Below are 13656 nucleotides of genomic sequence, written 5' to 3' on the forward strand. Positions count from 1 at the left end.
AAGAAACAAAAGACCCAACAAGAAAACTGCATTCAGCGGCATTACAGGTTATTTATGAGAAAATGCAAAGCAGCCTCAGCACCCGAGGAATCCCCAGCGGGGAGGCAGGAAGGTCCTCTGGGCAGAGGACTGGGATTCCTTGGATAGGCCTGGTGCTGGCCGCCCATGCTCCCACCCCACCCAGACACATGGCTTCTCTCCTCCCCTAACCCCTGCCAAAGTCAGCCATGAGTCACCACAGCCATAGCCACTTGATTTAATTTCACCCACTCATCCACGCCTTCAGCCATTCATTTATTTATGTATTCACTGATTCATTTATCCATTCAGACAGGTGGTAAGGGCCTACTATGTGCCAGGCACTAGCCGATGTCAACATTTAGGGAGCATAGACACAAATCAGCAATGGTATCCTGGAACTAGACACAAATCAGCAATGGTATCCTGGAACTAGACACAAATCAGCAATGGTATCCTGGAACTAGCTCATAGCAGAGCTATTGGGACATGCTTCTCCCCACCCCCCCTGCAGTGGTGTGACGTAGGTAGCTTTAACATGCTGGCAGTATTCACACCATAGAATGCAAGTGGTCTAAATCAGGGCCTTTCCCCCAGAGATCTAGCCGTGAAACAAGACACTGCTGTACCAGGCCTTGGTATCCCTGGTCACACAGAGCTGAACCCCAAGAACTTATGGTCTAAATCAGAACAGGACATTGACCAAGTCCCCCCCACCACCACCAAAGATTTATTTGAGAGAGGGAGCAGAGGGAGGAGCAGTGGGAGAGGAAGAGAGAAAATCAAAGGAGCCCCAGCTTCCCACCGAACACGGAGCTGGAAGCAGAACCATCTCACAACCCTGAGATCATGACCCCAGCCGAAATCAAGTGGGATGCTTAACCAACTGAGCCACCCAGGTGCCAGGACACTGACCAGGTTGTTGTTTTTTTCTTTTTAGGATTTTATGTATTTATTTGAGAGAGAGAGGACGCATGACAGAGAGAGTGAGAGAGAAATCGCGCGCGCATGAACAGGGGTGGCGGGGAGGATGGAGGGAGAGGGAGAAGCAGGCTCCCCGCTGAGCAGGGAGCCAGAAGTGGGGCTCGATTCCAGGATCCTGGAATCTTGACCTGAGCTGATGTTGAGCTGACCTCAGCTGACCTGAGCAGACTTGAACCGACCGAGCCATCCAGGCACCCTGACCAAGCTTGTAATTAATGTAACTAAACTACTATAAACTACTATATAGTTGTCTTTGAAACCATGAGTTCCAAGGACAGAGCATTTAATTCTACTGTGGGAGACCTAGGAAGGCCTGATAAACAGGGTGCATTTCAGCTGAGCCTTTAGGGGTCGGTGAGATGTCCATCTGAATGGAGGGCATTCTGGGAAGGGTAACAGTTTGAGCAAATCTCTAGAGGCCATCCGGGAGGAGTGTGTTCACTCCACCCAGATCAAAATGCCGCAGCAGGAGGTCGCTCCTACCCATTACCTTCCCAATCACACAGCAATAATGCACTGCTTTCTGGAGGAAAGAATTGTTATTGGAAGAGCAGGAGAGACTGCTGCTTGGACAGTGGGTCCTGAGAGGTAAGGATGCATCTCCTCTCTTCCCCTCCTCCCAACTTTCTCCTCATCACCCTTCCTTCTCAAGGAAAGACCTGACCTACAGGGAAAATGTGTACAGGCAAGAGGCCACCATCAACCTACCCTCGGTACCACCAACATTGTTACCCACCCCCAGCGGGAGCCAGCGGCAGCCCACGCCTGGCCCACATCCTCCCAGCTGCCTGCCAACCTCACCCCTCTTTGTCTGACAGGAACTGAAAGCTGACCACCAGTCCAAGGCAGCCCCCTGGCTCACCTCCGCCGGACTGTCACCAGCCACCACTAGGGAGGGGAGATAGAGCATGACAGTGCATTGCATGTGTAGGACACTTCTCAGTCCTCAAAACACAGACCTGGGTGCCCTCGCTCCATCCTGGGAACCCTGTGGGGTGGGGTTAGTGTCTCCAGTCTGCAGATGAGGAAACGGGCTCTAAGGGACTCAAAGGGAAGCTAGAAGCAGAATCAAGGTTCTCTGATCCAGACCTTTATGCCACAGCTCTTCATTATGTCCTAGATGCGGGGCCAAACCCCAGAGGGTCAACCCGGAGCACCAATAGCAATGACGCTAAGTGCCAATAATAATAATGACTCCAGGGGTGCCTGGGTGGCTCAGTGGGTTAAAGCCTCTGCCTTCAGCTCAGGTCATGATCTCAGGGTCCTGGGATCGAGCCCCGCATCGGGCTCTCTGCTCAGCAGGGAGCCTGCTTCCCCCCCCCCCCCGCCGCCTGCCTCTGTGCCTGCTCTCTCTGTGTGTCAAATAAATAAATAAAATCTTTAAAAATAATAATAATAATAATAATGACTCCATTTTATGGAGGACATGTACAACATTATCTCGATCTTCGCCACAACCCCCCAAGAGGTACCACATTTATCCCCACCTTTCAGCCAAGGACACGCAGCATCCCACCTGTGCTGAAGGAGTTCGCTGTGAGCTGAGGGTCTCTGAGGTTGGCCCAGGACCTCGACTTTTCCAGAACGACTGAAGCAGAGGTTCTTGGGTGGGCCACAGGAATATAATGGGAACATACTGTTTAAAAAACACCACAGGGATGAGCAGTGCATGCATTAGCGCACAGGCGCTGGCGGGGACCGGAGACAGTTGGCTGAAGGTCTTCGGAGACAGCTTTATCAGCATTCCCCGGGCCTCGGTTTTCAGGCCCTGCTTTTGTCCTTCTCACGGCCCCCTTGGGGGTGAGCTCCTCTGCGCCACGGATCGGAGCACCATCCACACTGTGACCCGCAGACAGCAAGGTGTGAGGTCGAGGGCACTGGCCTAAAGTCAGACGGATGCTTCTTGTCTATGTGACCTGGGCAAGCTACATCCCCTCTCTTGTAGCGCCCCATCTCTTTGTAAATCAAGGCTAGTCACAGTGCTGATAACAGCAAATTCTTCCAGGGTGCTCATTTTGAGAGGCACTGTTCTTAACACCTTACACGTATTAACTCATTTCATCTTTTCCACGTCCCTGTGAGGCTGGCTTTCAGAGTAGGGCCTCATGCGCTGTTATGTGCTTAGTAATTGCTAGCTGTTATTAGGAGCCTCGTTGGCCCCGGGCTCCCTAAGGCTGCCCACCTCTGTGCTTAAAATTTAAAAGCTCCTTCTTCCTCCTGTGTTTATCTTCGTGGATGATTTGCCATCTCCCCCATGACCCAAGCAGCCACCTGGGACTGAACCCTGAGCTCTAACCCTCCTCATAGAATCCATGTGCCCAACCATTCTGTCTGTTTCTGCTCATTTCCCACCTGGATTATGCAAAGGCCTTCTAGAGCTCCCTGCCTCCAGCCCACATACCCCACAAACCATCTTCCTGCTGTGCCAGAGATTTCTGAATCACAAATCCACTGCAAATCCCTTTGTTGCTCTCCATATAGCTTCCTGGATCAAGTTCAGATTCTTCAGCTTAGCACCTGGTACTCTGAGGGATCTGGGCCCTGCCTTCCTTCCCCCAACTCCCCTCCACACACAGAAATATGGCCACTGGCGTCATGCCAGTTCATTCCTCTGGGCCTTTGCACATGCAGTTCCCAGTCTGGAGTGCCCTGCCCATCCCTCTTTATCAGGCCAGTTCCCTGCATCCCTCAGGATTCGGCTCAGGCTAGATCTTTCCCCAGAAGTCTTCCTGGATCTCCACTGATTGCTTTTCCTCCTCGATCCTGGAGTCATACCCTGAACATGTTGAGATTATAATGACATTATCTGTGTGTTCTCCCACCAAACACAGATGTCACCTGGAGGCAGGTGGTTAAAAGCACAGTCACTGCAGTCAGACGGCACCAGGTCCACCATTTACTCATTAATTTCAGCTCTGCCATTTATTAGCTGTGTCACTTTAGACAAGTTACTTAATCTCTCTGAGTCTGTTTCCTTGTCTCCAATATGAGGCTATTTAGAGTACTAACCACATGAAATACTTGTAAGGATTGAAATGTAGCAGGAAGAGTGCTTAGCACAGTGTCTGGTGCATTCCAAGAGCTCAAAAAAATGGTTGCTATGAAGTTAGATACCTGGGGCAAGGCATCATCCTTCCCAGCATTTCTCAGAAATTCTCTTTCTCAAATTCAAAATCCCAAGAAAAGTCAGTCCAGAAAACTGAAAAACGGAAAAAAGTATTATAATTCCCCTGCAAGAATTAAAGGTTTATAATCAACATAGAGATGTTACTGGTTTGTAGGGTCAACTGATGTCAAGTTGAAAGCAAAAGCTAGAAGCAGCCCTTCTCCGTGGAGTTGAAGGTTAATGTCAACATCTCTGGGAACTGGAGCAGGAGCTCATAGGTGAGAAGCTGTCTTGCTTGTAGCTATTGCCACTATATCAATGTGTGTGGCCGTGTGTGCTGTCATGGAGAGATAGTCTTACAAATAAAATAAATATTAAGAGGTTTAGATGCATAGGATACTTTATATTAATTCCATTAGCAATATTCTACGAAATAAGTTTCAGAAGCAAAATAGGCCCTTAAATTGTCAATTTTGATCTGTGACATGCTGTTAACCTTGCTAGGATCTGAATGTTACAATCTTCAAATACAATTCAGTCATGGTCACTGGCATCTGCCACGGCTTAGGTATTCACTATGGAAGAAAGGTAAAGAGAAGAAAATGGGAACGTTGCAGATTTCTCAGACATGACATCAGAAACTGTTCTAAAACCTGAGCTAGCAAAAACAATATCAATTTCAACGGAAAAAAAAAAAATCAAGGCAAGCACACAAAGAATTTTCATTGTTTAAAAATGAAACACCTGCACCTGGGTGGTGCAGTTGGTTAAGTGACCCATTTGGCTTCAGCTCAGATGGTGATCTCAGGGTTATGAGATCGAGCTCCACTTCAGGCAAAGTGCTCATGCAGAATCTGCTTAAGATTCTCTCTCCCTCTGTCCCTTTACCCACTACTCTCTCTCTCTAAAATAAATAAATAAATCTTAAAAAAAAAAAAAGAGGGCTTATATGAGCCACGTGTGCTCTAACACACAAACTGAAGACACTTTTGAACATTTGCTTGATGATTCAAACAATGTCTACACAAAAGGGTTTTTTTCTATATCTGGAATATTTGTTGTAAAACAAAGATCGAGACTGTCAGATCAATTAATGTTTTGTGTGTTTTTAAATTTTCATGTAATATTTAATGAAAACATTTTAATGGTAAATATTTCTATTATCTTCCAACTTTTAGTGATTTTTATTTTTCATTAATTTTGTGCTCATGTTTCTTTATTTGACATTTTCTCTTATCAAACGTCTATTTCAGGTAGGGAGCAACTTTACATGTTATTGAAATGTATAATCTTGTCAAAACATATTGGTTCATAGCAATAATAAACCGCACATTTAACATTATATCTTTTTCTTTTAAACAAAAGGCCTCTAAAACTTTTAGCACAACCGTATTACAGAAAAATGATTCACTGTTTGTTATTTACTGTCACTCATTTAAAACCTATAAATACAGTGTTATGGAAAATACAGAATAACTTATGATTTCAGAAATTTCCAAGAATCCTCAGGATTCCAATTTCTCATTCCCAAATACCTGCAAATTCATAGCTGTCAGAAATTTGGACACACTATGCAGACCTGTGATATCGCCCCTGGTCAGAATCCCTGGGTTTATCTAGCTGCAGGGTTGCTGGAAATAGGATGGAGAGGGCAATTTTGTCCCACACCAGTCCCAAGTAACTTCCATTACATTACAGGCTTTCGGTGAGTTCTTTCTTAACTCTCTTCGTCCTTCCTCTTCATGTTGATTCGCGTCGCTCTCCACCATACTCCCAGGTTTGACAACACTCATTTAATAAGAATCCATTTCTTTCTTTCTTTCCTTCTTTTTTTTTTTTTTAATTTGGGAGCAAGAGAGCACACTTGAGAGAGAGAGAGCAGAAGGGGCAGCAAAAAGGGAGAGGGAGGAGCAAACTCGCCGAAGGCAGACACCCAACAGACTGAGTCACCCAGGTGCCCCATCATTTCTTTTGCTCCCCAAAACTCTTAAGCTCCATAGTACCATCTATAACTATAACACCACTACTCTCCTGGAGAGGAAGTGTCTCCCTGCCGGAGCCATAGGATCTAAGGCTGACACACTTAGCCTCCCCGCCCCAATCTCAAAACCTTCATCTTGATTACCTCCTCAGACTGGAAAGGGGTGATATTAGCAAATGCCTGCTCCAAACCTCTGGCACCTCTGGGCACAATGTCATGATAGCTGTGATCAGTGTTGCTGTCCCTGGAGGTCTGCTGCTTCAGTGGCCCCCCAGGATGAAGTACACCTCCATGCACCGTGGCCTTGGGCACCCCCCCCCGCCACTGATTCTGCACTCATCTGAGACCTGCCTTAACCGACAGAATACGGCAGAAGGAAGGTTGGCTCAGTTTCTGGTTAAAATTCCTCAAGAAAACCTGTAGCCCTGGTTTGGGCAAGCTTGCAAGAGCCGTTAGTTAAATTTTGAGGAATTTTCTGAGTTGATCAACATCAAGTTGGTAGCTTGAAATTAGTCTTGGTGGAAGTACGTATACCACAGAAATTGGCAAATACTACAGACCAAGGACCTTCCCTTCTTCCTTTCCCCTCTTCCTTCTTTTTTCTGTTTTTCTTCCCCCCCCCCTCCCGGAAAGCCAATTATCAGCACAACACTGCCTGAAAGCTTCCACTTTTGAACTTTGTGAGCCCTGAACCACACATAAGAAGTTCAGCCACCTTTCCAGAAAGACCACCAGGTGGAAAAGCGCCAAGGGGAGGGAGAGACCCTAAGACTCCATGGAAGAGAGCCAAGGAAGCCAGATAAATGAGACTGTCAAGCTCTTCCAACCAGCCCCCAACCTTCCGAGTCCTAGCGGAGGTGTCCCCGCTGTGGATGAAGAGGCCATAGACATTCAGCCCAAGAAGACATGACTCGGATCAAGGATGCATGGCCCCAGGCATGAGCTATTGGAATTTCTGACCCACAGAACTGTGATCAAATAAAAGGTTTAAACCCTTAAGTTTTGGGGTACTCTAGGATGAATCCGTAGAAAGAACCACCATCGATCCTGAGGCAAAGGGCCAGATGGACCTGTGTCCCCTGCCCCATCTCTTCATTAGTTGGCTTCTTATTGTCTTCCGCATTTCCCAGCTCCAGGAAGCCCCCCAGCTATCTACACCCCAATAGAGAGGGGCCTCATTTGCCGCTAAGCCACCCCAATCCTCCAGGGATCCCAGAGGGCATCCCCACTCACAACCCTCCCCCATCCCACTTAAGGAGACAGGACGACATGGAGAGAGATGTTCTAGGGAGACCCCTATGGAGCTGAGAGAGGAACGGAGACTCCCTCCCTTCCCTGTTGACATTTGAAAAGGACAAAATTAGGAGGAAGGTAAATGTTACTCTTCTTTTCTCCCAGGATCAGGGAAGAGGGAGGCCGACCCAGGTCTCTGATTGTTTCAAGTTTGGCGAGGGTGCCGGCTGGACGTGCGGTCACTGTAGGACGGGAGGGGGCATTGCTGGTGTGCTTAGTGTCCTGCTGTATTCATAACAGCACAGCCCTGGAGCGCTTGCCACGTGCCAGGGACACGGAAAAGACATTTACATATGCGCCTTGTCTCATTTAACCCTACAGTCCCTGCAGGGAGGTTCACAGTAACCCCTGGTTTCCCCATGAAGAGACGGGCTCAGAGAAGTCACTTGGTATGTTAAGTCTGCTTAGACAGCTGTGGCCTAGACAACAGACATTTGTGTTCTCTGAGTTCTGGAGTCTGGAAGTCCAGGCTCAAAGTGCAAGGGGGGCTGGTTCCTGGTGGGATCTCGCTCCTTGGTTTATATCACACCTTCTGTGTCCTCACCCGACCTTTCCTCTGTGTACACATGGAGAGAAAGAGAGAAAGAGAAGGAGAGAGATCTGAGGTCTCTTCCTGTTCTTATAAGGACACCAGTCCTATCAGATTAGGACCCCCTTTAACCTTTTTTTTTTTTTTTAAGATTTTATTTATTTATTTGAGAGAGAGAGACAGTGAGAGAGAGCATGAGCGAGGAGAAGGTCAGAGAGCGAAGCAGACTCCCCATGGAGCTGGGAGCCCGATGTGGGACTTGATCCCGGGACTCCAGGATCACGCCCTGAGCCGAAGGCAGTCGTCCAACCAACTGAGCCACCCAGGCGTCCCGGACCCCCTTTAACCTTAATTTTAACCTTAATCACCTCCTTAAATGCCGTGTCTCCGAAGAATCCGTGGCACCCAGCAGGTTAAGAAGTGTGTTCAAAAGCGCGTAAGAAGCCATGTTCAGCAGGCCAGTGTGACCTAGACAAGGCAATACTGGCTGAGAGAAGGCCCAGGACCAGTGTCAATGACATCTGGGGGACAGATGGTGACATGGGGACCTATTTCTTGTCCTCGAGGCTGGTGTTGCCCCCCCAGTACTCCAGATCCGCATCAAGGACCCGGAAGCTGACCTGGACCAAAGATTTTGCCCTACCGGCACCCATGAGGAAGTGGGAAGGAATGATTCTCAAGGCGAGCCACTGTACCCTGAATCCCTCCAACTGTGGTCTTGGCCTTCACGCTGCCTCTCCACCCCCCTTCCCCCGCCACGTGTGGGCAGGCTGGGCATCGTCGGGAGCCAGGTGCCTGCTGCACCGAGAGGCAATTTATGAACTGTGGGTATTTTGTCTGTTTACTTGAAAGCACAAAAATTTGTCACTTGTGTGGGTAATTTGCTGCTAATTACGAGCTTACAATCTGCGGATAGGAAAATCAGGGCCAACGTGTGCTTCTTGAGGAAGAGGAAAATTACCCCAAGTACTGTGTAATTATACACTTAGCGGGCACAACGCTCCCAGCCCTCACCCTTCCCACGAAGGGCTGACAGTGCAGGGGGAGTTTGCACACATGCCCACTGAGACTCCCCCCAGCCCCCGCCGGAGGGGACAGGGGGAACCTGCTTGCCGCCAAAGAAGCCCTTGGCCTCATCCCTTCCCTCTTCTGCTGAACCAAGAATGAAGGTGACGAAAATGTCTGGGGTCCCTCCCTCAGGGGGCATCCAGTCTGTTGGAGAAGACACAGTTCCTGTCTGGAGAGGCCCCACACTGACTGAGGGTACAGGACACCAGCCCTCCAAGAACCCCTGATCTGACATTGGGACAGATATCAGCATGTCCACGCTGTGGGGGAGCCCTGGGTCTGTCAGAGAGGCACAGGCTCTGCCCTCAAGCGCCCCCAAGTCTGATGGGGAGGGAGTACTCTTGCCTTCAGGGAGCTCTCTGATGAGTGGCACAGGCCCTTGGGAGACCCCAGTTTTATGGGGCAAGACACAGCCTCTGCCTCCAAGGGCTCCTATTCTTCTTCTTCTTCTTCTTTTTTTTTAAAGAGGGGCTGGAACTCACAACCCTGAGATCAAGACCTGAGCCAAGATCAGGAGTCAGATGACCGACTAACTGAGCCGCCCATGCGCCACACAAGGGCTCCAATTCTGAGGGAGGAGAAACATCTGTGGCTCTCGGGAAGTGCTTGGTCTGATGGGAGAGCCAAGCTCTTGCCTTCAGGAGTCCCTGGTGGAGACAAGTGCCCACACTCAGAGTACAGTTTGAGGGGGGAGACAGAGACCTTGATTTATAGTTGTCTCCGAGCTTCTTTCAGTCCATCTCCATGAAAAAGGATCAGCGTGACCGTGAGACTCAGGTTAGCACATTAATCAGCCCACCCTGCTTGACCCCCAAAGCCTCACTATAGGTATGCCCAGCACCCTCCCCGCCAAGACCCCCACACCCTTCAGATCCCTTCCAGATGTCCCTGGATGGTGAGGTAGTGACCCTAGAAAATCCCTTTCCCTTCTTCTCTTCTTGATCCCTTTTATTTGCTGAACTAAATCATTCATGATTTTCAATAAAGACCTCCATGGTCCCCTCCCCACCCCACGCAGAAAATATTATTTAACAGAAAGGTGACAGTTATGTAATTTAGTCTCAGTTTCCATTATTGATGAACTTGACCATGAAATATTCAGGCTTCTCCATGTTCTGCCATTCAGGGTGTGACAGTAACAGTGTCACATTCCAGTTTATCCTCATGGAGAGTGTGTCAATCAGGAACGCCCTGCCTCACTCACTGGAAGCTACAGCCCCCTGCTCAGCACAAACCCCAGCTCCCCCACCTTCAGGGCTCCACCCGAGGGGCCCTGACAGATAGTCAGGGTTATTTTGTCCCCCAGAGATCCAGTCTTACTTCCCCACTAGCAAAGTGGCCAGAGCCCATGGAGGAGCCTGTGAATTCAAGACAGTATAAGATATAGGGGAAGAGGGGACAGATGGGAAGAAGGCATCGTGTCTTCAGTATCTGTAAGTGCTGGCACAGGTTTAACTCATTTAATTCTCCTACCAGCTCCATTAGATAGGTATTATAATCTATTTGAATTTCCATCAGAGAAGTTGAGACATTTTCCTAGGCCACCCAGCTAGCCTGTGGTAGAGCTGAAATGGGACAGTGATAGAGCTTGCAAGCCTCTGTTGTTTCTACACCATGGTCTGAACCGATTCTGCCAGACAACACAGCTTGGTCAACATGATGCACTCATCCAGGAGCTCCCAGTCCAGTGCTCTTTCTGTTCTGGATCACAGCTTTTTGCCAGGAATTCCAGGCGGAGCGAGAAGGAGACAGGAGAGGAAAGAGAAGACAGGGTACTTGTTTTCAAAGAGAATAAGGGTTTCCAGCCTGCTGGGGGAGACAGTATCTTTCGGCAGTTGACATTTCTGTTGGCCCAACTGGCAATAGAGCTGCAACTGGGGAAACTGAACCCAGAGCATCACCCTCCTCTGGATGCTGGAGGGAAGGACTTTGGGACTCTTAAAACAGCACAACCCTTCAAGCAGCTCTGTAACCGCCAGTTGGTACTGTGCTCCTAAAAGTCACCAAGAAGATCTCCTTCCTCCTAGCTCTGCCAGTCCACCGTCTGTCTGTCTCTCCCTGGCTGCAGATGACTGATAAGCAGCTGGGGTATCATGTTAAAATATGCATCAGGCTAATTGCATGCTAATTAAACAGACGAGGCAATGACGGCCGCTCGGGGCCCATCTGTGCTCCGGGCCTCCCAGGGTGGCAGGCTGGGCTGGGGGGTGTCAAGATACCAAGGACCCAGGCTGACTGGGGGATGGGCAAGGTGACCCTCAGAGGGAGCTGAAATGTTGTTAGGCTGAAGGGGACTACCAAATGGAGTTTGCAGGCATTTGAAGATGCTGAAGAGCTTTCTAGCTACGAGTCACCAGCTGTTGAATGAGGGTAATGAGCTCCCCATTGCTGGAGCTAAGCAAGCAGATAAATGAGGATCCTTTCGGCATTTTGTGGAGCAAAGGGTGAATGAGTTATGTGATTGCTTCCCTTGCCAAGACTATGGGTTCCTATGATAGAGGACTAGCCGCTTTCAGTTCCCCTGCCGCCTGGCTCAGTCATCTCCTGCCCGCACAGGGAACAGGGAGGAGTCCGGAGATCTGCTGTTCCCCTCCAAACAAGGACATGGATGGGATGGGCTCTGTGGGCCCCAGAGCACTGAGAGGAGAGATGGGAACCCGTGAAGATGCCCCTGCTTCTCAGCCCCCTTCTTGTCCCCGCAGGAGAGAGGTTTCTACCAGGGTCTGGGGACGGGCTCGTTTCATTTCACCGTCTGGCGCCTCATGTGTAAATATTTCATATCCCCATTGAATATTTTGGAATGATTATGAATTCTTGATGTGATAAGAACCTTGGTATGTATGAGATGCAGTCAGCCACCAGGAGGGGAGGCACAGGGGACGGCAAATCAGATCAATCATTACATACTGTAAGCACAAAGCCAACCAGCCAGCACCCACACACCTCACACCTTGGCCACCGCAGACGTGCCAGCCACATGCCCCCCCAATCTCCCACCCACACATCACGGACACGCCAGCCACGCACCAGCATGCAACTAACGACATGTCACACACCCCAGCCACGCACCAACCACATGTCGGCTTCATGTCCCCCTGCTCCAAGCACACACACCGCGCGCTGACCCTATGGTCCCAGCAGTTATCACTGCTGTCATCGCTGCTGGCCATCCATGTGGTGTGCGATCCAACCCAGAGGACCCCCAGGCCAGGAGGACAGGAACAAGGTCACAGCAGCCCAGAGTGAGGAAACCACTATCCCCAGGCCGCACAGAGCCCCAACAATTCTTAGGCAGGAAGTTTGCACTTGATTGTGTCACAAAAGCAAATTAGCATTTGACAATTAAAATGCCAAGTCCATGAAGGGGAAGGGAAGAGAGCAGGAGTGTGAATGAGACCAGCCTGGCTGTGTGTGGGTAATACCAAAGCTGAGCAAGGGTGCATGGGAGCCTGTCAGAGTGTTCTCTTTACTTGGCTATGTGTTTGACATTATCCACAACAAACCTTGCATGTTTGTTTAAGTCCGGTCGAGATATGGGGCAGGAAAGGTCTTCCTTGCCTGATTCGGTCATGTGCTCTAGTAAGTACACGTGTCCCGGGGCTTGGCATGTGTGCAGAGCTGCATCTTCGCTGCTGGGAACCCACTGCTGGGCTTCCTCACCTGTCCTCGTTCCCTGACAGGGTAGTGGCACTCTCCAGCTGTCATTTCATCTGTCCCCTCTCCCAAGGCATCTGTCATTCCACCCCTTGAAAAACAATGTAAGGCAATCCCAGTTGGACCCCCGAGGCTCCATGGGAAATTCTCAGCATCTTCAGCCCCTACAAACACTGACCATCTACCATCAAAGCGGATAGCCAGGTGCAGCCCCTGATCCTTCATGTTTCCCAGGCGCAGTTTCTAAACCCAGTCACCGTATCCCACCCTCCACATATGGGAGATGAGGCTCAGTTCTCCAATAGCTCGTCCCTCCTAACCTCCGATGCTCTCAGCCTCCCCACCTCTTGGATGACCTGGAGGTGAACAGTCAGCAGTGAGAGCCAGCTCTTGGCTGCCTCCTTTGTAGGTCCTGCTGGGGTGGTCCTGAATAATTTGGAAGTGAGCTAGTTGACACCTAGTAACTTGGGGCCTCAACTGAGACAGAAACTTTGCCACTTAACTTGGTATTTCCCTACTATTACTGAGCAGAAAGGGATTCATAACATTGGACAGAGACAGGAATTGTTCTAAGAGATCAGGAGGGAGATGGGTCTTCCCTACTTCCCTACTTGAAGTGTGGGTCATGCTTTGATGAGTGTGGATGAGGGAAGCAGAGAAGGGAGGCCCAAGAGGAAGAAGAGCATAGGAAAGGCTCAGAGGTGGAAACAGAGGACCACATGCGTGGCTCAGTATGCAGTTCAGGGATCTGCTATGCTTTGCATCAGCATAGCACAAGAGAAGGGGGAAGAGGGGGGCCAAGGGGGAAACATGGGTTCTCTGGGTCTAATCATGGAGGGCCTTGATTGCCAAGTGAAGGAGTGTGGATTTTACTAAGGAATGCCATTGCTCTACCAAGGGTCATCTTAGGTGTGCCCCCTGAGAGCAGAGCCTGGGAGAGGTACTCCATGATGTGATCACTGAGGGAAAACTCTCAGGAAAAGACAAGGAGCTGGTAGGGCAGGGGAAGGGGCTAAGCAAGGA

The sequence above is a fragment of the Neovison vison genome, chromosome 1 (genome assembly GCF_020171115.1).
Source record: "Neovison vison isolate M4711 chromosome 1, ASM_NN_V1, whole genome shotgun sequence".
Lineage (NCBI taxonomy): Eukaryota > Metazoa > Chordata > Mammalia > Carnivora > Mustelidae > Neogale > Neogale vison.